The following is a 12871-nucleotide window of genomic DNA, read 5'->3' as shown; positions in this document are numbered from 1 at the left end:
CTTTCTAGCGGTTACCATTTGTAACTATTTCCTTTCTTATAAAGTTGTCTATTCATACACCAGATGGGAGTAGAAATACAAAGTATATTTTAAATACAAACTCTTTCGTTTTATATTAGTAAATGGTATGTATGCCTTCGTCTGTTAATTATTGAGAAAATAAAATGCTATTGGCATAGGAAGTAAAATAGCAATTCTTACAATACCCTGCTATTTAAAAAAAAACAACGTTACTTCTAATTCTTCATGTCATTTACTTCATTAGTAAAGTAACAACTTTCTTTGACATAATATTTTACTTTTGTATTATTTTATGTTATGGTTTTGTATTTCTTTAGCGCAAAAAGGGACTACGTAATAACAAGTTTATTGACATCAGAAATTTATAAGTGAACAATCTTTCAGATAGGTACCTAAGTTGTATCGCGTCCGTGTTTCATTCACCACGGTGTAGTGTCTCAGTCTCGGTGTTTAGAAACATTGTATTATTTATTGTACGATTCTTATCGTTGCTAGTGTCAAGAGCTGGGTTTTTTTTTGTTTTGTTCTTTTTTTTATGCTTGGCTTCCTCGAGTTTCTCTATATAATATTTTGTAAATTGATCTATTGCAATGTTAAAACGAGTACGACTGTTTGAAGACCAACTAGTGTATATTTGTTTATAAGTCTACATCGCTCGATCACTAACAAACTGCAGGGAACATTATTTTAAGAAGAGGCAATAACTGGCCCCATCAAGTTTCACGAGACGCATTTGTTGGTTGTTGTTGCCATTGAAAAACATACGTTGTTGGTTAATTTCGACTTCATAGTATAAATATTATAAATGTATAATAAACATATAAAACGTAATCTTTGTAAATCGAAAATGTAATATTTTTAGATTCTTTGTTATATAAATTGCAAATTCCGAAAGCGTGAACATATTATTTATTTGTTTGTAGGCTACATTTCAAATCAATCTCTTTAACCCTAAACTTTAAACAGAAGTTTTATTATATTACGAAAAAAATTTGCTATTTTTAGTTACTTAAATGATAAAAACATCAATACAGCTCACCTGAATTTAAGTTCCAAAAAACCACATAATGCAATTTCTATAACCACATGAATTTACATAATAACGCACACGATTGTAAAATATTGGTGGAAAATTAATCAGTTTGTTAGTTTGTTAACTTACTGAGAGGCGCAGGAAAGTAAAGAGTATATCAGAAACTTTAATCAGATGTGCTTGAAGTATTACTACATGAATTTTGATTTTATAGGACACGCAAACACACATATGTGCTTACAGACACAATTACCAATGCTCAACTAAACGCAACAGCATACGCTAATTATCATAATTTTTGGGTAGTTAAAATATTAATTCAATAAGGCAGAAATCATAGAGCTTCTTTTACATAAAAAGCAGAAATAGAATGTCCGACTTTTACAATACATGCATCCAAAATGAGATTTTTTTAATCAGTTGTCAGTATATTACAAAGCCAGTGTTGTTTGAATAACGGGGAACCTATACTAACCCATTATTTATGTAATCCAAAGTTGTATATAACAAATACCCTTTATCCTTAAATAGCTCTGGGTTTTGGGGGTCATCCGTAAATGACGTCACGATTGTTTGACGATTTGTATCTTTCCCCTTCCCTTCCTACTATCAAATATCGTCACAAAACATGCACAATACTCACGTTTTAAAAGATGTCACATCTCAGACAACAGGTATGTATTTTTTGAATAACTGATTTCGACTTAGCATGGGTCTGACCGCATTATCTCTTCATATGCTTCATTTGCATAAATAGGTGAACTATACTTCACCTGCCCCCGTGTCCTGCCAGATCCAGATAGGCAACTTGTTTGACGTGAAATTTTATAAATACACATAGTAAGCCAGTCTATAAAAAAATAAGTATTCCCATACAGAGACGCTAAACATAGGTAGAGGATGATAGAGAATGTAAGCGCGTTTTGTATTTCCTTTATCGTATTGGTATATAAGCTCTAACCATAAACAATATATATTTGGTTTTACAAAACCATAAAGAAAAAGTTTTATATGTTAAATCTACGAATTAAATTTGATGCATCAATTTATTAGTTACGAATTATTCACATAAATAGTGACTATACAATTATTATACTGTTATTATAAGCTATCGAGGAAGTTAACGAACACTAATGTATTTTGTCTCTAAAAACTAATTTCCAAAAAGTCTTTACTTTCGTATTCTAAGACTATGTTTTTCGCGATCTCCATAACTTCCCCACAAAATGTTTCCTAAAAAGTTTCGTAAAATATTCCTATAATATTGCTCTACTAGTTGTAACCTACTTATTTCTTTCTTCTTTTTAATAGTTTAATTTTTTTATGTTTAAATGGCCTTGAGCTAGCTTTTTGTTAAACTAAGAAATTTTCCACCATAATCATGTGATAGTATTCACAACTGTGTTCGTATTACTCGTGTTTTGGCTCCATCCCCGATGGTCCTTGATATTGATGTCAACATCCTATAATATTAGGTTAATATAAAAAGGAGGAATTTTTCAGACACGAGGCGCGAGACACCCAGAGAGAACCCATGGCTCATAGCATCCATGTTGTGTTAGGCCGTAATTTACTTATGTTTCAATAGTACTAAGTATTTGATTTTCATAGTGTAGGTTGTGTTAGTGAGATATTTTATCCAGTGTTAATTGTAGAAAGAAGTGTTTGTGATTTCCATAAAATTGTAAATTGGGTTTTAAATTATTGTATAGTTTTTGCATTGTATTTTATTATTTAGACTTGTTTGCTTTTTAGAAGGTTTTAGATTGATTAAAAGTTCTATAAGATTTCGAATCTACGAAGAGTTTGTTGTTGCTAGTAATCTTTTGTATTTTCGTATAATTATTCATCAGTCTGAAGCCATCACAAAAGAATCTGGGTGTTACCTAATATTTTATCAGTTGTAGAGTTACGTAACATAAAGTAAAACTCAACACTTAACACACTACTTCATTAGGTCATCTCAGCAGTAAAATAATTGCATTGACTTCATTCAAATATAAATTATGTAAATAGGTGAATGTCAAACCAACTGAAAAGACTAGCTTGTGGTTTGCACAATACTCTCTGATGGCGATCGATAGCAAGCTGGAAATCTGCGAAGATGAAACAAGCGTAATTGTCTTTTAGAGATGGTATTTTTAGGCGTAATGAAAAAGGATCTAGTATAGATAAGAGGTAACTAGCTTTTCAGTGCGACGGAATAAAAAAACCCAGCAACCTCACTGTAATAAAAATTAAATTGTAATGTTGGCAATATGAGTGTTAACTAGTTTTGGGCATGTTATAAACAGAGTGAAACTTTCTCAGGTGTTTGAAATTGAAAATGTATAACATTTCCATATAACATAACAACATCATAGTTATATAGTTAATCAAGTGGCCTTTTACACGTAGACGTTTTATTGACTTTTCAAGTAAAGATCAATGATAGCTGACATATACATTCTTAATGAAGCTCAAACGTCATATCGATATCAATTTGTAAAAATCGATATTGTTTATATAAAAGACATTGCCCAGTGAATATTATAAAGTTGATGGAATCAGACATTCTAAAGTGTCTATCAGGTTCATGATATTGGTATATAATAATAATTATTATAACTAAACTTTTCTGATACGCAGCAAAATATTGCATGATAAAACCTTTTTTTTTTAAGTACAGCACATTAAAGATGGCGAAAAAAGTGTCAATGATGTCGTCACTGGTATGGCTGTTGTTCCACTACCTCACGACTACTTTAGGAGCTGATACATTATACAACGTTGCTCTTTACAAGCCAGCCTTCCTGTCCTCTGTGTACAATGATTGGACTCCTGAAAAAGGAAACGATGGTGACACGACACTTAATGACCTCAGTGGACAATGTACACATACCTGTCCTCTAAACAACAGTTGGTGGATGGTGGACCTCTTGGATACTTACATAATCAAGGCAGTTGTTCTGACAAACAGGTGGGTTATACATATTTTACATCTATTTGTAAACAAAAAAGTAGCAATAAATTCGGTGTAGTTCGTTTTTTAATGTATTCGAGTCTTCCCTGTGTGTCTGTTGAATTGTCGCTAAGTGTGTGCTTGTGTGAACTTGTGTATTGGCTTGCTGTACTGTGTCTTGGTTGTCGAGCCGCATGTTATTAACTGTCCTGGTTTATCCGTGGTTCCAGAGTCTAGTCTAACTTCTCGCATGTGCTTTCTGATCATACTGTCCCCAAAGTCGACAAATCATGCCAAAGCGGTCGAGGTCCAAATCTGTCATTACTTACGACCGTCTCTAATCTCGTCCTCACCTCGTGGTCAAATTCTGGTCAGCTCAGGATTCTTTATTAGTGAGAACCTGTAGTTCGCTTTCCGAAGCTATCTTTGTTAGAGCAAATTAGTGGTCCGGGCAGTCCAGCTTTTCGGCTATTGATTACAGGGATGGCTATCTCGTTCCGCAGCGCGTTTCCGCTTAACCAGTGGGTCGCTATTCAATTGACAAGTCCAATAAGAGGTTTGGTCTCACCCATAGTGATATAACAGCTAACGTTGTTACATGCATACATATATATATATATATATATATATATATATATATATATATATATATATATATATATATATATATATATATAGTATATGTGTCTGAAAAACTATTGCTTTGCTCACGGCAGGAACGATGGTCTACAATGGGCAGTTAGGTTAAATCATTTTATGATTGATGTGTTTACCAACGATCCTCGTAAGACATCAACATTTCCCAATGTTCTTCGAAGCATCTGTTACCAACAGACAGAAGCCGCAACAATTGGTACCTTCACGTGGAACTGCAGCAAGCCAATAGCTGGTCGTTATTTGAGATTAATCAAGTAAGTGTAAATTGGTTGTTTAGTCTAGATATTGTATATTGTAAATGAAAAAAAAATCTTGCTATATGTTATATGTGTCTTTTTGTATAACCTGCTGGAATATACGAGATTGCGGAAGTCAATAAAGTGGCTATTAAGCAGCATTGTTTACATATTAGTCGATAAAAGATAATGATAAGTCAATTTCTGCATGAGAAAAGCTGCAAAACGTGTGTATGTTAGGCTTGGAGACTTGACACAAGGCAATATTGCAGTGGTTTAACAATATTAGTCTACCCAAGAACAAACTACAATGCAGCACAGCAGTTATTTAATATTCGAGTTGTCTCTCCTAGATGAGTGGCTGTCCTCAGCTATCGAGCCTCATCTGACTGGGGGATTTAAACTTGGGACTTAGGACAACGCTAATAAACACTAAGGAAGCAAATATTCTTAACTTTCTCGAATATTCTTATATAACACAACGGGGGATGGCAAATCGAGATATAGACATGATTTTAATAAATTTGTACATACTAAAACTTCTTTAAAAGAGATTAGAAACTAGCAGAAAAAAAATAGTGCACACAAAATAAACAGCCATTAATGTGTGTATAATAGTGCAGAACATTAGTACTTTATAAATTCATTTGTTTTTTATTTACGAAACCAAAAAAGCGTTAAGTGGTGCTTCTGGTCACCGGAAATTAATGAAAATATTATTAAATTTTTTTTTTTACGTATTGCGATTTCAATTTTCGGCAGAATTACAATTTCTCAATACTTCGTATACCTGAATGTAAAAAAGAAAAGCAGGCGGAAATTTAAGTCAGCGGCCTAAAAGGTCTTTATCATATTGATTCCTAACACATAATTGTTTTGGAGGGAATTGCTATGATTTAGAACAAAGAATACGATTTTTTTTTAAAATTTTCGTTTAATTCAAATCCGCGTATCGGTCAATATAAACTTTAATGTCTATGTACTCATGGTCGGTTAGAAACGCCCCTAACCTTTACTCCATGGAACGCAAACGTTACAAAATATGTTAATATTAAACATTCTTCAATTCTAACCAACTGTCTTTATCTACATTTTCAATGTCCACCAGGTTTGTTATTTAACATAATGCTTTGTATGAGTTTATTTTTGTACTTCAACAGGTATACTCAAGATTATCTCCACTTTTGTGAACTACAAGTGTTGGCTACAACACCAACAGAAGCCAGCCCTTTTAAAGTTTACAAGAACAAGAAGCTTGACGTCACGTCTATGTTTGATCTAACTGTGTCCCGGTCCATGGTGTGTGCTTCTAAATGTCTAGAGAAACGTTACACAGACGGTTGTGCTGCTTTCAACTGGTTCCCTTCTACACGTCTGTGTCAACTGTTGAATGTTGACCCGAGAGATGTCACTGTTGTAACAAAACTTGTCTTAATGTCTGATGTCCAGTTCTATATTATAAAATTTTAGATATAATGTCGGAGTGGTGAAGTTAATGTATTGACACTCAAGGTGGCGAAACTTCTGGTTGGGCGAAGTTCACTCTGGTTTAAATATGTAACGATCTAGCTAGCAGTTAACCATCGTGTTGATGAAATCCATCATTTTAATTAACCGGGAGTGATCTCCCCTAAACTTTTTCAAATATTCTTATATAACACTGCGGGGGATGGCAACTCGGGATAAAGACATTAGTTTTAATTACTTACACTTCTAAACATAGAATAGATTCTAGAAGAAAAAGGAATTTCGCACCAAGTGAACGTCAAACAATGGGTGTATAATAGTGTTGAATATTATTAATACTTTATAAATTCATATGCGTTTTTTTAATAAATCGGAAATAGCGTAAATTACTACTTCCGGTTAACGGAACATCGCTAGTCTTCATTTATTACTCAAAAGTTTTAATTCAATTTTTTTAAAAACAGGAACATAAATGAAACTTTGAAACATTTTTGTAAATTTCAAAAATAAAATCCTCCTATAAATGTGAAATAAATTATTAAAATTTAAGCAGTCACCTTAAATCGCGGACTATTTTAATTACCTAAAGATAGATTACCCAAAAATAATTATCCACTAGAACATAAATGCTCAAGGTGAAAATAAGTTGTTTTCTTGTTGCTTACATTTTTTTAGACTAATTAAAATGTTGTCTAATTAATAAATGTCAAATTATTGTCTGACAAATTTTGTTACTGATCTCGATATTTCCGTCATGATGTCGGTTGTTTTATAACGTTCCAAATCCAATGTAAAGCGGAAGGTGCCATGTAGCAGGTATAAGTATAAACAACTGACTAGTAATGTTCTATTTCAATGAGGTGAACTTCAAATAAACCTTAACTGATACCAGACACAATCGTTAAGATCTACATCTTGTGTTGTCCTACTCCAATAGAAATGTTAAGTGAGATCGGAGTTTGTCGCTCTGATAGACTGACACTTGTGTAAACATTTTCTTTATTCTTATTTCTTCTAAATACTTTGATTAGCTGGTGATAGAACACTCGCATGTTGAAATGTAAATATCTCGTTCCTGAGTCAATTCAGCTCTGAAGGGTTCATGTATAAAATCGGGAAATTTAAACGCGGCCGTGACGGCATATTTTTTAAACATATGGCTTTATGATATTGTCATGGTCCAAGAAACAGATTAAATCTATTTTATCAGCTAAATTGACCTTCACATTTTTAAGATACCGTAACTTCCTTGGATTTTATGTCAAAACTTGATAAATATTTGAAACATTAAAAACAATCATTCATACACAAAACCTATGGTTTATAATGAACTCACAAAAAATTAAAGATTATAGGGGCATTGTTTTTATCTAAAGAGTATGATTTAGAGTTATTTTGATGCATGTAATATTAATCAAATTTATTACATGCTGTAAAGTCAATATATTCCAGACATTTAGTCTGATAGCAAGTGCAAGTTCCTTATTTCATAACTTGAGAACTGAAATGAAAGGAAAGCAATTATAAAAATATTAAAAAAAAAAAAAGAATTTTATGATTATCTTTCTTTTATTCCTGTTTCTATCAATAGTTAATAGTGAACGTCCTAAATTAAGAATAATTAATGTTTAATTTCTTTTGTAATCGCATATATTTTTAAAGAGATGCTGATGTCTTGTATAGTAAGACTTGTGAGTTGAGAGAGGCTGGTCTGTTGAGAGAGGCTGGTCTGTTGAGAGAGGCTGGTATGTTGAGAGAGGCTGGTCTGTTGAGAGAGGCTGGTCTGTTGAGAGAGGCTGGTCTGTTGAGAGAGGCTGGTCTGTTGAGAGAGGCTGGTCTGTTGAGAGAGGCTGGTCTGTTGAGAGAGGCTGGTCTGTTGTGTGATAGGACTGGTGTCTTAAGAGAGGCTGGTCTGTTGAGAGATGCTATTATGTTGAGAGATGCTATTCTGTTGAGAGAGGCTGGTATGTCGAGAGAGGCTTGTCTTTTGAGAGAAACGCTGATATGTTGAGAGAGGCTGGTCTGTTTAGAGAGGCTGATGTGTTGAGAGAGACTTGTCGGTTGAAAAATTAATCATAAAAGCATTTATTTAAGACAACTAAACATGTCGTTTAACATGTACGCCAAACATAAAAATTGGTTTACAGAATGAAGGGCAACGGAAAAAAGCGCACACAGAAAAAAGCGCAAATACAAAAAAGCGCAAAACGAAAAAAACGCAAAACAAAAAAAGCGCACACAGAAATAAGTGCAAACGGAAAAAGCGCAAACAGAAAAAAGCGCTTTTTTGTGTGTGCTTGTTTCTGTTTGCGCTTTATTCCGTTGTGCTTCATTCTGGTCACCATATATGTATATATATATATGTATATATGTATATATATATATATATATATATATATATATATATATATATATATATATATATATATATATATATATATATATATATATATATATATATATATATATATATATATATATATATATATATATATATATATATATATATATATATATATATATATATATATATATATATATATATATATATATGTATATACCAAAGTATCTTTTTGAGGTACGAAATTCTTATGTAGTTTTTTTTTAAATTTTTCTCTCTAAGTAAAACTATTTTATGTGGCTGGTACTAAATTTCACCTACACCGCTGGGTAGTTAGAAGCTGTTTATAATTCATGTATTTAAATGTTAAAGAACATCAGTTGATTCTTTAAACAAGTCATTGTTGAGAATAATGAAACAACTGCTACATGAATATCTGAAAAATGATGTCCCAGAAGTTATAAACATAATCAAATTCAGAATGAATTGTAATTTAATTTTTATCCTCCTAAAATGGTTTCTATATGGAACTTTTAACTACGTATGTATTAGAGCTACTTGTAGATTTAGACTTGAGTTCAGAAACATTTTTTTTTTTCGGGCAATCGGCCTTCTGGCAAACGGAATTTGGGTAAATATCTTTCGGAAAAACGTCTGGCTCCCAAATGTCGTATCAGTTTGAAAACGCAATGTTGACCGAGCAATATAACAGAGTGCATTTTAAAAACTTGTTACATCTTTCTACATCTTTCTATACTCAACAATAGAACATAATAACCTCCTTTGTATTAAAGTGACATTCATTGTATACAATTTGTTACATTATATATCATCTTGTTAACTGAATAAATGTTTTTTTTTAAATTTTGGTCATGTAGTATTGGTGCTATGGCCTTTAGTTTACGCGTATAAATTCTGCAAAAACAAAGTGTCATGTTCAAAGGGAAGTAACAATGAAAATGCAATACAACTTCATGATTGTCTTTCTTCTTAAATAATTTCAGAGCCGTAATTTGTTTTGTCAACGTTATAGCAAATATAAATAAAAACAAAAACCAAAATAGTTGCACCAATGAGCGTCAAATCGTGTCGTTTAAACCTCACAGAAAATTAGTTTTCAAGTGGCTATTAATACAATAGTGCCAAGCTGGGTAGCCTACAAGGAGACAAGTTATTGTACGCGGTTTCAAGTGCCTATACCAGGGCTCGGCAACCTGCGGCTCGCGAGCCACATGCGGCTTTTTTACTGTCAAGATGCGGCTCTCATGCTCCTTGCACAAATGTTAATAGTTATATTATTTCATTTTCAAAACTCATATTAAATATCATAATGTAAAGAAAAACAACTTTAAACAGAATTAAAACAATTATCAGAGAACATTGAGAATATGTGCAGTAGAAAGTATACGGACAGCCCTGTGGCAACAATCCCATGCTTGCCACTGCCCAAGTGCCGACTTTTTCGAATGTTTTTAAATGGGAATGTTATTTTTATTTAGAATGCATTTCCATATGTGTCAGTAATCATTAATTTGACATGAGTGACGTAGTTTTTTTTTAGCTATTAGCTTCCTATTGATGAACCGGGTACTGGACTTTGGGGTAGGAGTTTACCCTGTGTTCAGTGGGGTGGAAGTTACACCTGGTGATAGCCAAAGGACAGAAGCGACAGATACACTGTTACGAAACCGATACCCAAGCCAGTTAGTCGGAGTTTGTCGTGTTGAGGCTTGCCTAGCTAATGGCAGACACTTTTTGAGCCGGTGATATCCGTTAAGAGAGAAAAAAAAGTTAACAACTTCTAAAGTAGATTGGGATAGTCCTATAGTTATATTATTTGATAACTAAGTTTATTATTCTTGAGAATTATGTGTATGTTTTTATATGAATAAATATTATTTCATATTCAAAACTATTTATCTTAAATAACAAATCACATTTATTTACCTAGTCCTAATCAAATAATAAAATATTGTAAAAACATGTGGCTCTTTAAAAACTGGGAAATTTTGAAAATTGTAACATTTGGGTCTTCCGTCTCAAAAGGTTGCCGACCCCTGGCCTATATCGTTTGGTTTCTTTGAAAGAAAAGAATGCATTTTAATGTTTACAACTGAAATTTTAAACAAAACGTAAACACGTTTTGTTCTCTAGGTGTCAGCGGTATGGAAAGGAATATGCATAGTAAAATTGTGTACCTGATTCGTCAGGTATATTGTTAGGATTGCTTCGATTTTCTTTGGCATGGCACTGTTCATTATTGGATGTCAAGTACGCATCTTTAAATACCGCATTCCACTGTGATACAACGTGTGTATGTGTGTATATATATATATATCTAGCTGCAATTTGCATCTGTATCTCATCACTAAACCTAAGGCAACATCTAAATTTAGCATCGATAAGGTCTTAACTAATTACCTAATCAAGCTGTGTCGATCTGTGTAAAGCACAGCTCAAGGTGTGTAGAACTATGTTTAGCACAGCTCGAGGTGTGTAGAACTATGTTTAGCACAGCTCGAGGTGTGTAAAACTTTGTTTAGCACTACTTGAGGTGTGTAGAACTATGTTTAGCACTACTCGAGGTGTGTAGAACTATGTTTAGCACTGCTCGAGTTGTGTAGAACAGTGTTTAGCATTGCTCGAGGTGTGTAGAACTTTGTTTAGCACTACTCGAGGTGTGTAGAACTATGTTTAGCACTACTCGAGGTGTGTAGAACTATGTTTAGCACTACTCGAGGTGTGTAGATCTATGTTAGCATTGCTCGAGGTTTGTGTAAAAATTGTTTCAGTTAAAATTTAAATGGAATAATTTTTGAATAGAATTATAATTATAATAAGATCTGCGACTAGTTAAGCCAGGACGTCTTTGCTCGTGTCCTCTAGTCTCTTGCTGATGTCTTTTGAGGAGGAATTTGGAATAATTTAATTTCCGCTACTTTTCCTGAATGATATTTCACATCATCAACACAGCTGGTGTTATGAGTGTTTCCCCAATGGGTTGTAGTTTACCCTGCTTTACCACCAGGAAAACGGCATTAAACGATGTCGCGACGATCAGTTTATTAATGGGTACAAAGCTTAGTGCAGACAGAGTAATGTTTTTATCGAATCTACCTCTTCACCTTGAAGAGTATTAAATTTCCGACCAGCGTTTCATAAAAATCAGCTTGTTAGGTAATTATAATTAACAGTAGCCAGCCCGTAGCATACTACTAAATCCTACTCGTTGTCCATAGACAAGCATATACATTACATTATGTTAACGTAAAAATAGAGACGAGGTATGCGTCTAGTACATGGGTCAGTTAACCTCCGGCTATTATTACACTTGTATTACCCGTCTCTCTCAGTTGAATTACAATCACGTTAATTACCCACCCCTTCTGTGGAGTATACACGTTAACCTGGTTTAAGTAAAACTTAAAACTCAGGACACTTCATATATTTGACACGTTCAGAGACGCGCCAAGTACGTGCTGCTAGTTTTATATTTTTTAAAAAAAGCGTTTCAGCTGAAGAATGTAGGCCTATGTGTCTGTTACCACTAATTGATAGATTTCCTACAATGTAACAGTATGTGGTGCCTTAAACAACAACAGGATACTGTGACATATCTGGCCATGGTTAGAATACACATGCGACAATATTTTAATTGTGTTTGTTATGTAAGTCTATTTTAGGTCCGAACCACGAGATGTGATTGCAATGTGTCTACACTGTACTAAGGTGACGCTAAATTCATCTACCTGATTTCTTACCACGCGTCTACCAGTCTTGTCACTTTATAATAGCCTATGTTTCAAAATACACCACGTCTACTCAGTTGTAACTACAACCTAAGCTGTATTAATTTATGTGCCTGATATCTTTCAAAACATCTACTTTTTTGTTTGGGATACATCTAGATTTTTAACCCCGTTTTGGAGATGTTAACTTATGAGTTTCAAATAATCATGTCAAAAACTATCCAAACTAAAAAAATTATTTTTTGCAGAAACCTTCCAGGTTGTGTTATAATCAAATCCCCAACGTCTAATGGCTATCGAATGAACGGTGTCATCTGCCCAATGATTCGAACTCGAGACTTTTCGGTTTAGCAACCATGAGCTTTACCGAAATAATAATACGTGTATATACCAATGTCAAGTTAAATGGTGATTTTGCGTTAATGT

The sequence above is a fragment of the Physella acuta genome, unplaced genomic scaffold (genome assembly GCF_028476545.2).
Source record: "Physella acuta isolate Inbredline_101_S28 unplaced genomic scaffold, ASM2847654v3 ptg001014l, whole genome shotgun sequence".
NCBI lineage: Eukaryota > Metazoa > Mollusca > Gastropoda > Physidae > Physella > Physella acuta.
This window is presented reverse-complemented; position numbering follows the sequence as displayed.